Below are 16,204 nucleotides of genomic sequence, written 5' to 3'. Positions count from 1 at the left end.
AGTAAAATGAAGCTCAGAGTGGTTAAGTAACTTGCTCAAAGTCATATAGCACATAGGACTGAGACTCTAATCTAAAACTTAATTCCAGATTTTTCTAATTCTAAGTGACCTCTCAATTTAACAGGGTTTTTGTAAAATCTGGCTGAGCTCTTTTTGAACCATTAGGTGGCTCTATCTTTGTGATAGAGCAGGACAATGTTGTAATTGGCTGAGGCCATCTCTGAGCTGGAATTTCCCCCACCGTATAAGCTGATATATAAGACAAGAAAGAGCAAAGTCCACCACAGCCATGGCCAGTGATGTGGTCTGACAAGACTTGCAGGACACATTGTTGTTTCTTCATGGGAATGGAAGTTCAGGGTGAGGCGCCTAGATCTCAGACCTTTTAACAGCACCCCAGCCTTTGACAAGCACCCCAGCTTAAGTATCTTAGTATTAACCTTAGAGCCACATCTGAGGTTGAAGGAGAGGCAGCTGGAAGGAGTTCAAACTATCCATGTCAGTACTCATGGAAACAGGAGAAAAGACAATATTCTTTTTCTTAATATATTTGTCTATTTACAAAAAGAATATGATCAATGTAAAACACTGTGAAAACATAAATAATACCTTTCTGAAAATTCCAAATCACCCCTGTATACCTTGAACTCACTTTTTCTCATAGTGTCAGATGTAATGAAGAAAATGCATTTTTTAACTGCCTGTACTTCGAGCAGCAGCTCAAACTCAGAGAAGTAAGCATAATGTGCAGGGTGAGACCTATTGTTTTGTTTAGCCAGGTGTCTTGATTAACAGGATTTATAGAGAAAGTAAAGATCCCCGTGGGCATAGCTTAGGTGAGAGAGGTAAGAATAAAGAACAGTTAAATCACTCTGTATAATAATTTGCGAGTTGCCTGCTGAGGGAAAAACAGTAGAAATTTTTGAAGAGGAAGGGGTAATAAAGGGATCTTACCAAGAGTAGCAGGGAGGATTCATAGATGGGACATAATGACATATGGCAGAAATAAACCAATTTTTTTTTCTAAACCTACTTTTCCTACTTAATGCTTCCATTAACTCATATGGCAACTTTGTGCAAATTAGGAAAGGATGCATTCTCTAGACTGGATGAAGACTCCTCGAGTCCAGATATATCTGGACTGGGTATAACTCCTTGCTAGATGTAGGACTAGGTAAGTGGACCTGTTTTGCGTTTTGGCCCCCATTACACATCATCTTTGTGTAACATGCAGTCTGCACCATAGCATCTGGCAGGCTGAGCTCACATAAGCCAGGCATCAATAAATTAAAGCCAGCCAATTATCTTCATATCTTAGGCATAAATTCCTGGGCAAAAATATGCCATTCTCAGCACATATTTTCTGTAGGAGTTGCATGGGCTAGGTACAAGCTGGCTATTTAAAAGAAAAGAATAGTTGAATGAAATACTGGGAATCGGTAAAATATTTTAGAGATGGAACTATGATGAAAATTCTTTTGCTATTGTTCAGAAGTTGTTGCCACGCTCTCAGACTATGAAACTGCCATAGGCAACAATGGCATCTTCTGTGTTATGCTCAGAAAGGCCACCCTGCCCTCCCAGACATTGCCTCAGACCCAGCTGCCCCTCTCTTCCCTAAAAGCTGTTGTAGCAGATGATGTCAGTGCCCCACCCATACCTCCCTTGGCCCTCACCATTCCCTTGCAGAAATGACTTTCTATAGTTTGCCACTCATTGCCTGAGAGCTTCCTCTGGCTACAGAAATGTTCTCAGCCCACTGGTGCAATGGGTAGGATACGCTGGAGGATTTGATGCCCCCAGAAGCTCCCCTCAACCAGTGAAAGCAGATTGGAGAAAATTCCTCAGCTCTTGGTGGTGACAAATCTTTATAGTTTCCCAAGTTTCTGCAGGGGTATTAAGCCCCAGTTGCCCCCATCCTGCTCATGAGTACACACTTTTCTTATCTAACCTCTTCACACCACCGCAGGTTTGTCCCAAACTCCTTATCTCAGGGTCTGCTTCTCAAGAAGCCCAACCTAAAACAGAAGCACAGCATAGGGAATGCAGTTAGCATTAATGTATCGGTTAGGTAGAGAGCCAGAAGAGAGAAAGAGCAATTAGGGGGATTGTTTTATAAACTATATAAATGTCTAACTAAAGTACTGTATACTTGAAACTAATATTTAAAAAAAAAAAAAAGAACTAATTAAGTTGATTCTTCCTTTAAGTCTTCAAGTCTAGTTCTTCAGCCTCCAGAGTAGATAGGAAGTAATCTTCACAGAGGAATTTAACATATGCAAATGACATTCAAATCAATCCCCCTCAGTGGGCAGAAGAACTACTGTTATTTCTTCAAACCTAATTATGCCAACGCCCACCAAATGCGAGAAAAAGGGAGACTGTCAAAACAAAGATAACAGAAACAAATGCAGCAAAGCAATCAGCCCTGGCCAGCGTTATCAATTCCCAGATGAATAAGACTTTGAGAAGACTTACTATGAGAAGTCCTGATTTTCAAAATGGGTAGAGGGAAAGGGAGAGATGTTTCAGATGTTTTCCCTCTGAAACACCCAGCTATGTACCCACTCCCCTGAATCTCTCTACATCTCCATAACCTCTCTCCTGTACTAAGTAGTGAGATTCTCACAAGGAAACAGCGGCACCCTATCCAGCTATTGGGCAAGGCTCATTTCTAAGACTCGCTCTTAATTCCTCTTTCTCTCACCATCCTGTATCAATTCATATCAGCAAGCTTCATCGGGCCTTCTTCTAAAATATCTCTCAGGGTACCATGCCTCTCCCTTCCCACCCCAGCCACCCTGGTCCAAGCCACCATCAGCTTCCCCACGCAGATTACTGCAGTAGCCTCTTATCTGGCCTTGCCTGTTCCTAGGGTTAGTTTTGGTAGTTTGTGTGTGTCTAGGAATTTGTTCATTTCATTAGTTTAACTTGCTAGCATATAGTTATTTCTAATTTTCTATTACAGTCCTTGTTTCTGTAAGATTGATAGTAATATCCCCTCTTTTATTCCTGGTCATAGTAACTCGAGTCTTCTCTCCTTTTTCTTGGTCAGTCTAAAGGTTTGTCGATTTTGTTGATCTTTTCAAAGAACCAAACTTTTGGGTTTATTGGTTTTTTCCATTGTTCTTCTATTCTCTTTTTCATTAATTTCTTCCCTAATCTTTATTATTTTCTTCCTTCTATTTATTTTAACTTTAGTTTGTTATTTTTTTTCTAGTATCTTAATGTAGGCATTTACAGCAATAAATTTACCTCTAAGCACTCCTTAGCTTCATCTCATACATTTTGGTATGTCACGTTTTAATTTTCATTCATCTCAAAGCATTTTCTAATTTCTCTCGTGATTTCTTCTCTGATCCATTGGTTATTTAGGAGCGTGTTGTTTGATTTCCACATATTTGTGAATTTCCCAAATTTCCTTGTCATATTTTGGTTGGAAAATAATTTGTATTATATCAATCCTTTTGAATTTATTGAGGCTTGTTGTATGCCTAGTACGCTGTTTGTCTTGGAGTGTGTTCCTTGTGTACTTGAAAAGAATGTGCATTCTGCTACCGCTGTCTGTTAAGTCTGATTGGTTTAAGGGTTGGTTGTTCAGGTCTTCCATTTCCTTGTTGATCTTCTACCTAGTTGTTATATCCATTAGTCAAATGAGAATATTGAAGTCTCCGATTATTATTATTCAATTATATCTTTCTCCCTTCAATTTTGAAGGTTTTTGCTTCATGCATTTTTGGGCTCTATTGTTAGGTGAATATATATTATTATTATTATACCTTCCTGATGCATTAACTCTTTTATCATTACAAAATGGTCCTCTCTACCTAACATATTTTTTGAAAGTCTATTTTGAGTGGTATCAGTATCACTACTCCAACCTTCTTATGGCTGCTGTTTGCATAATACAGGCATTCCTCATTTTATTACACTTCACTTTTTTGTGTTTCACACGTGTTGCATTTTTTACAAATTGAAGGCAAGACCCTCCACCAGCAAAAATATTAAGACTCACTTTATTGCAATACTTACCTTATTCTGGCGGTCTGGAACTGAAACTGCATTACGTCCAAGGTATACCCGAATATCTTCCCTTTTTTTACTTTCAACCTATTTGTATCTTTGAATCTAAAGTTTGTCTCCTACAGTCAGCATACTGTTGGATTGTGATTTTTGATCCAGTCTGACTAAAAAGTCTGCTGCCTTTTCAATTCAATTTTCTGATCCTTCCACATTTAATGTTATCATTGATATAGATGGATTTACGTTTGCCATTTTACTTTCCGTTTTCTACATGTCTCATGTCTGTTTTGTCTTCAGTTGCTCCTTTACTGCTTTCTTTTACATTATGTAAATATTGTCTAACATAACATCATAATCCCTTTAATGATTTGTTCATTGTACTTTTGAGTTATTTTCTTAGCAGTTCCTCTAGGATTTACAATTAACGTCTTACCTTGTCAGTGGTACTCACTCCTTAGCACATCATGTATTGGGTTTTTTTCCTTCTCTGTCCTAAACTTTCTTATCCCCTTTTAGCTTTCAAGGACCATTTCCCAAAAAACTGCACACACTGAAATCCCCTTTGAACCTAAGGAGTATTCAATCTAAGGTGAAAGGTTAAGCTCGGGCAAGGTTAATGCCACCTCTCACCCTCCTGAGAACTAATGGGAAAGAAGAAGGAGGTAAAGAAGAAAGTTAGGAGTTTCTAATTTCCCCACTCCAGGCAGGACACCGCACATACTGAACCTAGAGAAATGTTCCGATGGCCTGAACATTCCTTAAGAAACTGGGTCCTTCCATTTCTTGTCATGGGAAGACTGGCGTGTCTCAGCAGGCGCAGTCTGGACAGGTGTGTCTTCTGTGCCTTAGACCACTGCAGAAAGGTAACCATTGTGTTTTCTCTATTTGAGACCAGCCAGCTATAGCCCTAACCCTTTTGGAGAAGCTGGGCATTGAAAGGGTGCTGCCCTGGGGCGTAAGGAGCCACCATTAATCCTTTTTAAATACATAGCTAAAAAATGAATCATACGCTGATTCGGAAACATGGTGTCAGCACTCTGCCGCCTTATAAGTGGCATCAGCCAGATTTTTAATTAAGGCCTCAGGCTCCAGATAATTTTGGACACAGGTTGATAACAAAGTAAGAGTTATTGCCAAATGGCACTTGATCAAGGGGCCAGAACCTATGAAGAGGATAACCTTAGGATCCTTGACAATATATTTATCATGTTACTAAACCTTTATGAATCTTGGTTTTACACTCTATGAAACAGGTAGAATAAAATTTAGTTTATAGAGATATTGTGAAGGATTAAAGGAAATGGTGCAAATAAAGGGTCAGACACCATATTTTGTCCATGGGAAGCTTTCATAAACGTCGTCGATGATTAGCTGCTGATAATCCTTCCCACTGTGTCGTAGTGACCCACTTTAAATAAATGCCTCTTGTAATAACGAGAGCAAGGGGTGATTTATTTGTGTTTGCATTTTTTTTTTTTTGGTGACTAATGAAAGAATAACCCCAGGCCACTGAGTTTTTTCTAACTCCCTTGAATTCTTAAGACCCAAGGCCAACAGTATAAAGAAAGGGAAGAGATGGGAGAGGAGGGGTGGAGAGGGGAGGGAAAGAAGGAGAAGGAACTATCACCCAACCCGTGAATGATTAGGCTGAAGCTCTGTACAGCAACTTTTCCATTTTCCTAAATACCTCTGGCTATGTTCTCAGGTGCTACCACCCCTCTGGTCCCCACAGGACCCCAAAAGAATCTTAATCATCACCAAATGGCAATTTCACAGTCTCAGCACTTCGACAACAGAACTCAGCTGTCAGTGATGTGAAAGAGACCCGTTTTTCTTTCTCCCATCCCATTTTCATTCTTCAACCCACAAACCACCTCTCCAAATAGAGGCTGATTTGTCAAGGCAAAGGAGAAATATCAGTCATTCAGCAGGGAAACAGGCTCCTTGGGGACACTCAGCAAGATAATAGCCAGGATGATTAAGAGAGGTAGGCCACCACCCAGGGAGAGCATGACAGGCAGCTTTGAAAGAGAGAAAAAGAGAAAGAAGAGAGCAGAGAGAGCAGAGGAGAGGAGAGGAGAGGAGAGAAGAGAGGGACGGGGAGGGAGGGAGGGAGGGAGGGAGGTAGAGACAGGTAGAGAACCATCAGTCAATGAAAGAGAGAAAGGGAGAAAGGAAAAACAGTGGACAGGCTTAATAGTAAAATTCATTAGGACTAGAACCAGGTTCTGCTATCATTATAAGCCTCAAAGTACCTGACACAGCAGCCTTTTGTTTAATTTGTCAATTTTTCTCATTTATACTTAATCCCTTCGTGTCCTGTTCAAGTCATGAAGGTAGTCTACTAAGTTTTTTCAAAAGCTTTATTGTTTTACCTTTCACATTTAGATCTACAATCCATCTGCATTGGGTTTTTTCTTCCTCGGTACAATGTGTAGTAGGTTATTTACACTGATAGCCAATTGATGCAGCACATTTATTAAAAAGACCACACTTGGCCTCACTGCACCAACACCTTTGTCATGAATCAGGTGACCATATATGGCAGGTCTGTTTTTCTGCTCTTAATTTTTTCACTTCATTTACAAGTTTTAAAATTGCTTCCTAGGTTGCTAGTTGGTTCGTCTTTATGCAGCTAGTGTTTAATACCGATGGTACAGTTTATTTAGAAAAGGCAGGATAAATGCTTGATTCTTTCTCTTTACTAGTTTAAGAAATAGATTCCATTTACTAGCATCCTCCAGAGGTGAGCAGTTGTTTTCAAAGTATCATTATACATTCATGTTTTTAAATATAATTGATATGTTGCGATCAACTTCAGTTTTTGTTCTTAGCGATGTTTAAAATGTCCCATCTCGGGGAGCCTCTAGTTGGCTCCGAGGCATTTCGATACCACCCGACTGTTTTTTATAGCTTCCTTGCTCTCTGGTGTGTTTGCAGCAATAGATAACAGACAAGTAGAGAGCCACCAGTCAGTGAAAATTCCACAAGGTCGACTGGTGGCTACAAAGAGTTCAGTGTGAGCAGCCACTTGTGTACCACAGATATGTCCAAGGCAGGCACGGCCAGAGCCACGATTAACTCCCCAGTTCCAGCTGGACCATCTCAGGGATGATATGAAAAGGCCAAGTACACAGATCAGGAAGAAAATGGGGGTGGGGGGGAACATTATGAAAATTTACTATGTCTAGTAGCTAGTCTAAGATGTTTATGAGTATTAACGCATTTAATCCTCAGTTCACAAGCTGGGCACTATTATTATCCCCACTGTACAGATGAAAAAACAAGGAATAACCAGAGAGGTTACTACTTGCCCAAGCCACAGGGTCGCACAGCCAGTAAACAGTAGAGTCAGGAGTGGAACTCAGGTGCTCTCCCAGGCAAAACGGAAAAGACAAAGCATTCCAGCTTCTTGGATTTGTTAAGCATGGCCATGGAGGGGGGTTCCAGGGAATCTGGACAATGCCATCAAATGCTCAGCCAGAATTCCAGCGTGCATTTTATTACCAGCTGGCCTTGGGGTGCCCATGGTCAGTCGATTCAACCCAGCTATAACTTCCGTTCCCCTCTTTTCCTCCCCATGGGCGCCTCCTTCTTTGTTCTCCAGCTTCAAGGTCCAGCCCTGGTTCTGCCTTCCCTGGAGCGGTAGTAACAGCTCCTCCCACTTTGTTCCCCAGAAGTTCACTTCTAACACCAAGGTAGTAATACCACGAATAAAAGTTTTTAATGAGTAATTAGTAGGTGCTAGGTGCTGGACAAGTGCTTTGCATATTTTCTCAATTATCTCCATTTTATAGAAGAGGAGGCTGAGTGGTTGAGCATTTCGTTCAGGGTCACAAAGCTAGTGAGTGCTGGGCTGGAATTCCGCCCAGATGCGCCGCACTCCAGAGCCCTGCGCCTCACTTGTGACCCACTGCTGCTCTCTGCTGGGCATGTGGTAGCACTGCACCCCTGCGCTGAGCGCCACGGTTTTTATCTTGGCCTCCAGCTTGTGCCTGCGGAGTGATTCTTTCTGATGAGGGGGTGGAGAAGGGGTGGGGAGTGGTAGGAGGAGTTCGGGTCTCAAAGCCTCCGCAGAGCCCCTCGAATTGCACTGGCAAAAACAATATGTGTTATTTTGTTATAAAGAACACTACTGGGATAACTGGTAACAGTTGAATAAGGTTACCTTATAGTAAAGGGGCATCATGTCTACAACTTTCAAACAATTCAGGAAAAAGTGTATGTGAGTGTGTGTGCGCTCATGCGCATGCATGCTCATAGAAAGATAATAATTAAGCAAATGTAGTAAAATGTTGACATTTGGGAAATTTGGGTGAAGTATGTAGGAAATTCTTTATACTATAACTTTTCTACAAACCTAAAATTATTTCAAATAAAAAAAGGTAAATAATTGAGAGCCACCCACCATGGCTCTCCTGAGATTTTCTCTGGAAAATGATGGAGTCCATAAGAAACTGCAAATTTATTGTCCACAGAGCCCCCTCCTTGGCTCCTCGTCATGACGACAATCATGACGGCTGTGGTAAGTAGGGAGTATAGCAACCCTTGAGACAAAAGAAGGGGCGTAGCTACTAGGGGTCTTCAGTTCCCATAGGACCCCATGTGCACGCCCATCAATGTGCACACGTATTCACAACTACAGGCAATGATAGGGGACCTCTGAAAGGGTAAACTTGTGTGTGTCCACATGTCAGCATAGTGAAGGGGCTGGAAGGCACTTCTTGTAAGAAAGAGTGAAGACTAAGGTGAGGAGCTTGGGAAGAGAAGGCTGGGAAGGGAGGGGAGGAGTTAGCTGGGGCCACATCAGAAACATTACATCCTCTGGGCAAAGAGAAACAGACTCAGCCTGAGAAGAAAGACAGATGAGCATTGGGTGGAGGTTCTGGGAGGCACACGTCATTCTACACTGTGGCTCCTGGTGTGGAACATCATTCCAATGATTATACCAGAAGGCTCACTCAGGACACTCTGAGGCTCCCCTTCCCCGCACCCCTGACACCCCGGCAGAGGGCAGGGACCATTTGTGGCAGTGAGAGGGAGGTGTCTAAAAGGGGATGGACTCACTGGAGGGAGTTTCAACCACTGGTCTTCAACCTCAGCTGCCCATTGGAATTGCAGGGGAGTTTTTTTTAACACACCGATGCCTGAGTCCCACCCCCAGAGACTCATATGATTGGTTTCAGGTGCTGCCTGGGCAGTGGGATTTTTTTTTTTTTAAGTTCCTCAGGTGATTCCAATGTTCAGTCAAGGTTGAGACTCATTGGCTTGGAATGTATTCCCTCTAAGGCTTTTGGAATCTCAGAGAAATTGGGACCATGTGGACAAGATTAGAAGGCCCATCTTTGCTGCAGGAATAACAGCTTCAATTGTATCGGTCACATGGAAATCAGAATTTACCCCGAATGTAGTCTCTATCTGATGGACGTGTTTTGACCCTAAAAATGTGCTGAGGTTTCTTGTTAAAACCGAGAAGAAACATTCAGGGAAGTGGCCATATGGTTTTACTCCGTTTGAGAGCTCCCTGGGTTTTGGTTGATTTAAGATCTCGCAATGTCCTTTGGTAAATATGGAGAGGTGATGGTTTTCCATTTAGTGTGTCACGGTCAGGCCGTTGGTCCATTCTCTGGGGCTTTCCACCCCAACTGTGTGTCCTCTGAATAATCAAATATGGAAGTCACTCTTGCTTTGTTTCCCTCCTCCACCTTCCCCCAAGAGACCAAAATGGAAATGGTGTCCTTCCTCATAGAGGAAAAGGGGTCAGCTGTGGACCTTAACTCTTCTCCATCAGTGACCTCATCCAGTCTCTTGGCTTTGGGTACAGAATAATACCACCCCAACCTCCTCCCAGGACTAGACATCCCCACATGGATACCTCACGGGCATGTCAGACCTACTGTGTCCAAAGCCGAATTCATAATCTTCCCTCTCTGTTCTACCTCCCAATCCAATCCATCCTCCTACAGCCCTTTTCAGCTTGGAAAAATGGCAGTGCCATTCTTCCAGTTGCCCAGGACAGCAACATCACGGCTTCCCTTGAGTCTTCTCCCCCACGCCACATAGAATCCTTCAGCAAATTATGACAATCTGACCATTTCTCACTGCACCACCCGAGCTGGGCCACCATCCTCTCTTGCCTGGATTATTGCTGTTCCTCCTTCTCTGTCTTCCTTAGCACAGCAGAAAACAAGCATCATATCAAGTCCCTCCTTGGCTCTCAACTCTCCAACAGCTAGTTTCTCATCTTGCTCAGAGTGAAAGCCAATGGCCTTGGCCCTGCATAATTACCCAGTCTCTCCTGGACCTCATTTCCCTCCACTGCCCCTCCTCACTTACCCTGCTTCATCCACCACAGTACTTCCTCAGACACTGGTGTCTCCACACTTGCTCTGTACCTTCCTGGAACTCCCTTCCCCACATCGCTCAGGCGTGTGTCCATTTCCCCAAACATCGCCTTGGCAGCAAGGCCTGACCGCCCTATTTAAAATCGCAACCCCTCCCCAGCAGCACTTCCGGTTCCCTTCTCCTGCCTACCTTTTCTCCATCTAACACCCTTCTCACGGGTTTGCCACCCTCCCCTAAAATGAGCTCCATGAGGACAGGGGCTGTGTTGGCTTTATTCGTTGCTGCATTTCCAATGTCCAGACAGGGACAAGCACAGAACAGGAACTCCACAAGTGTTTGCTAAACGCATGGGGATCGTCAAGGATCTGAGGTGGATGGTCACCAGATGCAGATGGCTGTGCAGGTAACCAGGAAGGTGGGTCCTGATGCCACTGACTGGGGCCTCCTCAGAGTGAGCAGACAGAGCTCATAGCCTTGGACAAGAACCTTCAGCAGATGGACTGGGCACCGGGGCCCCTACCATTTCCCCAGCCCCACACAAGCCCCTGGCTCCTGGTACAACAAGAGAGCAGGCAGCCATAGAAAAGTGTCAGGTTTCTCATCAGCCTTGGAAACCAGTGACCTGGAGTCAGATTTTGTTGGATTAAGGAAAAGTGAGTAATCACAGTGTTTTTTGCACCTTGAGTTTTGGGAAGGGATTCATTCTACAAGTCCCCACTGTTTAGGGTCCCTGTGAGCAAGAAAGGCAGAGGCCCCTGGCCAAAAGGCAAACAGTCCAGAGGGCCCACTGGGCCCAGGCATTAGCCCAGGGGGAGGGGTGGGCTGGCCCTCCCAGGACTTCAGTTTACAATCCCTTATTTTTTTTATTTTTTACGCCTACAGCACCTGGTCTTCCTAGGTGGTCTCTCATCCAAGTAGTAACCAGGCTCAACCCTGCATAGCTTCCGAGATCAGACATTGGGCTTGTTCAGGGTGGCATGACCATAGACACTCCCAGGACTTCAGACTCCAGGCATCCTCCACCTTCCCACGAAGGCCCCCAGTCTCACTAGGAAAGCAAGAGTCCTGGGGTGGAGAGCACAGGGGCCTTCTGGGGCAGGTGCTGTTGACAGTGGGACTGCAGGTGAGCAGGAGTTAGACAGGTTGAGGGAAGCCAGGGGAAAGGAGAGGAAAAATATCAGGCAGAGGAAGTAACACGTGTGAGGGCCAGGAGAGCAGAGCACCTGGACCAAAGAGACACGCACTAGTGCGGCTGTGAGAGGGCAGGCCCCAAGTGTGGGGGACGGCCTGGGGAACCTCATTCACACGGCACAACTTGGATCTAAGGCCATGGGACGTCACCTAGCAGAGATAGCTCACCCCAGCTACAGTGTACGGAGATTAGCAGAGGTGGCCAAGCTGGCAATCAGGATAAAGGTGGAAGGGGCAGGCCTTGGTTGCTAACGAGCTCCAGCCTAGTGATACTTACATAAGTCTCAGAATTGGGGTGGGGGTGGGGGTAAAGAACACTGGCTGGGGCAGGTGAAGGAAGAGACCCGGGTTTGGGTTCGGTTGTACAAAGTCCCCATGAAGAGGCCTTACAGGCCCGTGCAGGTTGAGGACACGGACCTGAAATCGTGGAGTTGAGTGTGGTCATCGGAGCTGAGAGAGGGTGAGAACACCCAGGAGAGTTCAGTGGGGGGAGAGCCTCAGGGAGGATGCCCCCACCTAACGGCTGGCAGGGCTGGAGAAGAGATGCCCAGAAAGGCAGCTGAGGAGCAACAGCCAAGGAAGCAGGGGGGAAACCGGGAAAGCAGGCTGCAAAGGCCAAGGGCAGAGGGTGTCTCTAACGGTCGGTGGCATCCTCTGAAGTGACACTGGTTCCACACAACCAACCGCCGTCCCACAAGTCAGCACTCCCCACCATCGAGAATCACACAGGATCTAGAATTTAACATGTTTATTTGTATAATAGGAACATTCAGGTATATAAATAAGGTAAAGACTTTCCAATGGATAGTACATCATGTTCTGACACTGTTGAAAAAGAATTTACATTGTATTGATCAACACTGACGAGAAGACCCAGAGGAAGGTCAGCTGTGGCACAAACACACGGATCTAGCAAAACTCCGAGTCAGGTACAGGGTGCAGCGGCTAGAAAATATTCCCAGCTCCCTTTCTAGTCTGGAGCAAACCCAGGCCATGAACCTAATGGAGGTGAGAAACAGGAGTTCCAGCAGTTGAGGGCAGAGACAGCTGCGTGGAAGCCATCAGCAAACATAATCTCGCTTGGGACCAGATCACTCGAGGGCTAACCCTAGCTACACCCTCCAGCACCACATCCAGGCAAGGCCCTCAGGAGGCCGCAAAAGGCTAGGCCCTGCCCGAGGCCTGGGAGACCACTGCAGGGGCCTGGCAGCCCTGTCCCTTGACTGCTGGGAGCCTTTTTCTCTACAGATAAAAAGGCCCATTAGATCCAACAATGAGGGAGGAAGTACCAGGCCTGGCAAACATGAGTCCAAAAAAACAAGAGGACAAGCCTAGGACCAGTCTGTCAGAGCAGCTCCTTGCTAAACACCCCTATGACCACGTTCTCATTCCTGCCATAATCATAACTGAAGGGGAGTGGCCAGTAAACGCAATGGGCCTCTGGGTCTGGTCCTCACTTCCCACTAACACCCAAGAAACAGTCCACAGTCAAGCCGGTAGTTCTACGGTTTTCTCACTCCATTGCCTTGAGAATTTTATGGGTCCTTTTTGTCAACACCATTCCTTCCAGGTGAAGAACACTACACCTCACACGTACCCCCCCAATTCCATCTCCACCTGAAAAACTAAAAAAATATTTCACTTAATCCAGTGCCTGTTCTTCCTTTGTTCATGAATCACCCACGTGACCTCTTGCTAACCTAGAATCCAACAGAAACACCCCACATTATCTATCTGCAGTGGTCACCTGCTTCTATCCTGTTAATATTTTGAAGCATGACACAGTGAAACACAAGGCCCTGGCTTGTTACATTGTGTGGGTGTGGGCAGAGCTTTCAGGCTTTCTGTCTGTATCATATAATCTTTTCCCCACTCTTCTTGACCCGAGATGTCCACTCTTACAGGGCAATGCTGCAGGTTCTGAGCTGTGTGCACAGAGCACAGCCCTTGGCCACAGGGGGAAATGGGGTCCAGGGGGAGTCACAGATAGACCCTTGCTGCCCACAGAGCTGAAGAACCACTGGGCAAGAGAAAAAGGCCCCCCTCCCGATGGAAGGTCCAGTCGAGGGGCAGCAGGAAGCAGGCAAGGCCTCAGGCAAACTGTTCCCACTCAGTACGGAGAACTTTGGAATATCCTCATGTCCTTTCCTTGTATCAGGCTGGCCTTCTAAATGAGGTGCGAAGCACCTAATGCTGTAGGTGGGGGCTCAAGTTGGACTGCTCCTCTCAGAAAGGCAGTGTGGCTGCCCTTCAGCCCTTGAACACCCACGCTGCGCGCAGGGCAGGTGGCGGTGCAGTGGCCGGAAGCCAGTCCCTGGCACTGCACCAGCTTGGGTTCGGATTCTAGCTCAGTGCAACAGAAATAATTACCACTTACTGAGCGCTGTGTGCGAGGAACTGTGCTAAATGCTTGTGTGCATTATCTCATAAAATCCTCACAATCCCACGAGAGGTTCTGTTATCAGACCCAACTGGGTCACAATAGCACTTTGTAACCTACCCAGACCTATCCTGACATCCATATTCTTAACCACTGCACTCCGCCTGCCATGGTGCCTCTGTCCTCATGTAGAAAGGTTGTTCTTGGATTAGAAGGGATGATATATGTAAACCCATAGCACTATGCCTGGCACATATTAAACACTATTACTATATTGCACTTATTACTAATAAATACACTGCTGGTAACTTACTGGCTCAAGAATACAAAGAAAAGGAGCCTCGGCAGACATGCATTTGGTGAAGGAGGGTAGGAGAGAGGACAAGGTTTCCGAATAGCCAGAGGACTTGAAACCCACTGGCCCTAAAATCTTCAATGTCACACGTTCTGGTCCAGATTCTCAGAAATCATCCACGTTCGAAAAACCCCAACACTTTAGCATCTAAAGTATACCTCCCAAACTGCCCTCAAAGCTAAGATCTCTTTGCCTTTGAAAACATGATCCACATACAAATGGGTAAAAGACTTAAGAGGCAGCTCCAGGTAAGAGCAACAGCCTTACCCACCTGAGAACCCAGGTGAGCAAGGTCACTGGTGGTCAAATGGGGGTGGGGAAGGGGGGGTGCATCAGTACCAGGAGGAACAGAAAGATGGGACCACTTTCAAACGATACAGGCAGTCAGCAGCTGGGACTCCGTTGCTGAGAGCGGGGCCCACCTACTGTTGGAGATGCGGGCAAGCAGAGTCCAGGATCAAGAGCAAGTGAGCCTAGAAGAGGCCTTTAAATTAGGTCCTTTCATCACCACTTGGTCCAAATGCTAGCACCCTCTGTTGGTCATGCCACAAGGCCCCCACCCAACAAGGGAAACCAAGTCAGGAAGTGGGAACTGTTCCATCTCCTTAAAAATCAGAAGCTGGGAAACTGTGTGGAGTATGATCAAGGGAAAAGGAGGTTTGTTTTGACCAAGAACAGAATAACAAGGCTCTGCCCAAGAATCAGCCCCTTTCTTGAGGGAGCTAATGGTTTGTTCCAGCTGCTGCAGCAGCACAGTGAGAGTCTGCCCATGGTTGACTGTCCTGTGACATGTCTACAACAGTCACCTGAACATCCTCCTCTTAGCCTTTCCTCCCTGCCCCGACTTCAGAAGAACAGGAACCCTGAGTCCAAGTGAAATCGCCCCTCTCCACTCAACCTTTTTCTCAGCGCATAATCACAAGGTGGGTATAGATGTGAGTTACTCCAAAAAACAAAAAGCAATGGTACCTAAGATTTGGGTGACATAGGAAGCTGTTTCAGCAATGACGTATCACATTTGGTGATGAAAATCTACTCCCTAGGAAATTGATGTTGGGTGGGCTTCTTAGGGAACAGGCCACTGCCAAGCATTGACACTCTTTGCCCTGAGTCATTCGCATCCTCCACCCGCCCATCCCTGTCAACATCAGGGATGCTTCAGAGCCTGCTGGGAAGTCGCTGGCAGTCTGAAAGCCTGAGCTCAAGGATCCAATCAAATCAGCCTCTGGCCAACTCAGCAACTAGCTGAGACTCAAATCACAGCATCTTCTTAGTCTCCCTTAAAATATGGTTTTGGGTCTACAGCTATTCCACCCTGAACATGCCCGATCTTGGAAGCTAAGCAGGGTTGGACCTTGGTAGTACTTGGATGGGAGACCACCTAGAAAGATCAGATACTGTAGGCATATAAACTCTTGTTGAATAATATCAGTTAACATACAGGATAAGAAGCCCAGAGGGAAAAGATAAATACCATAAAAATGATTTCAAAGTCCACCTGTATAAGGTTAAGTGACATTTCGCCCCTTCTGAGACACTAGTTTCAAATATATGTTATAGAATTATACAACAGTAAGAGTAAATACTAGAGCTACTAAAATGCTCAGAATATGAAACAGGCAGAAAATAATAAACATAAATTAGGTTCAGGCTGCCTCAGAGAGTTTCACTTTCAGGAGTAAAACATAAGTGTGTACTTTTATGATGCTGAGCGTGATTTAAGGGGGTAGCATGCACACACAAAGGGAAAAGACTCAGGTGTCCTGTGAGCAGTGACAAGTGGAACTCACCAGGGAGGACGCCCGGGCTCAGCCCTCTGCAAACACTCCCTGGTTTCTGTAATGCCTTTGTCCATCAGCTCCTTTATGTCACTAGTCATGAGCTAGCAGCAACTTAAGCTCCAACCTAGG

This window comes from Rousettus aegyptiacus, unplaced genomic scaffold, assembly GCF_014176215.1.
Source record: "Rousettus aegyptiacus isolate mRouAeg1 unplaced genomic scaffold, mRouAeg1.p scaffold_m13_p_12, whole genome shotgun sequence".
Lineage (NCBI taxonomy): Eukaryota > Metazoa > Chordata > Mammalia > Chiroptera > Pteropodidae > Rousettus > Rousettus aegyptiacus.
This window is presented reverse-complemented; position numbering follows the sequence as displayed.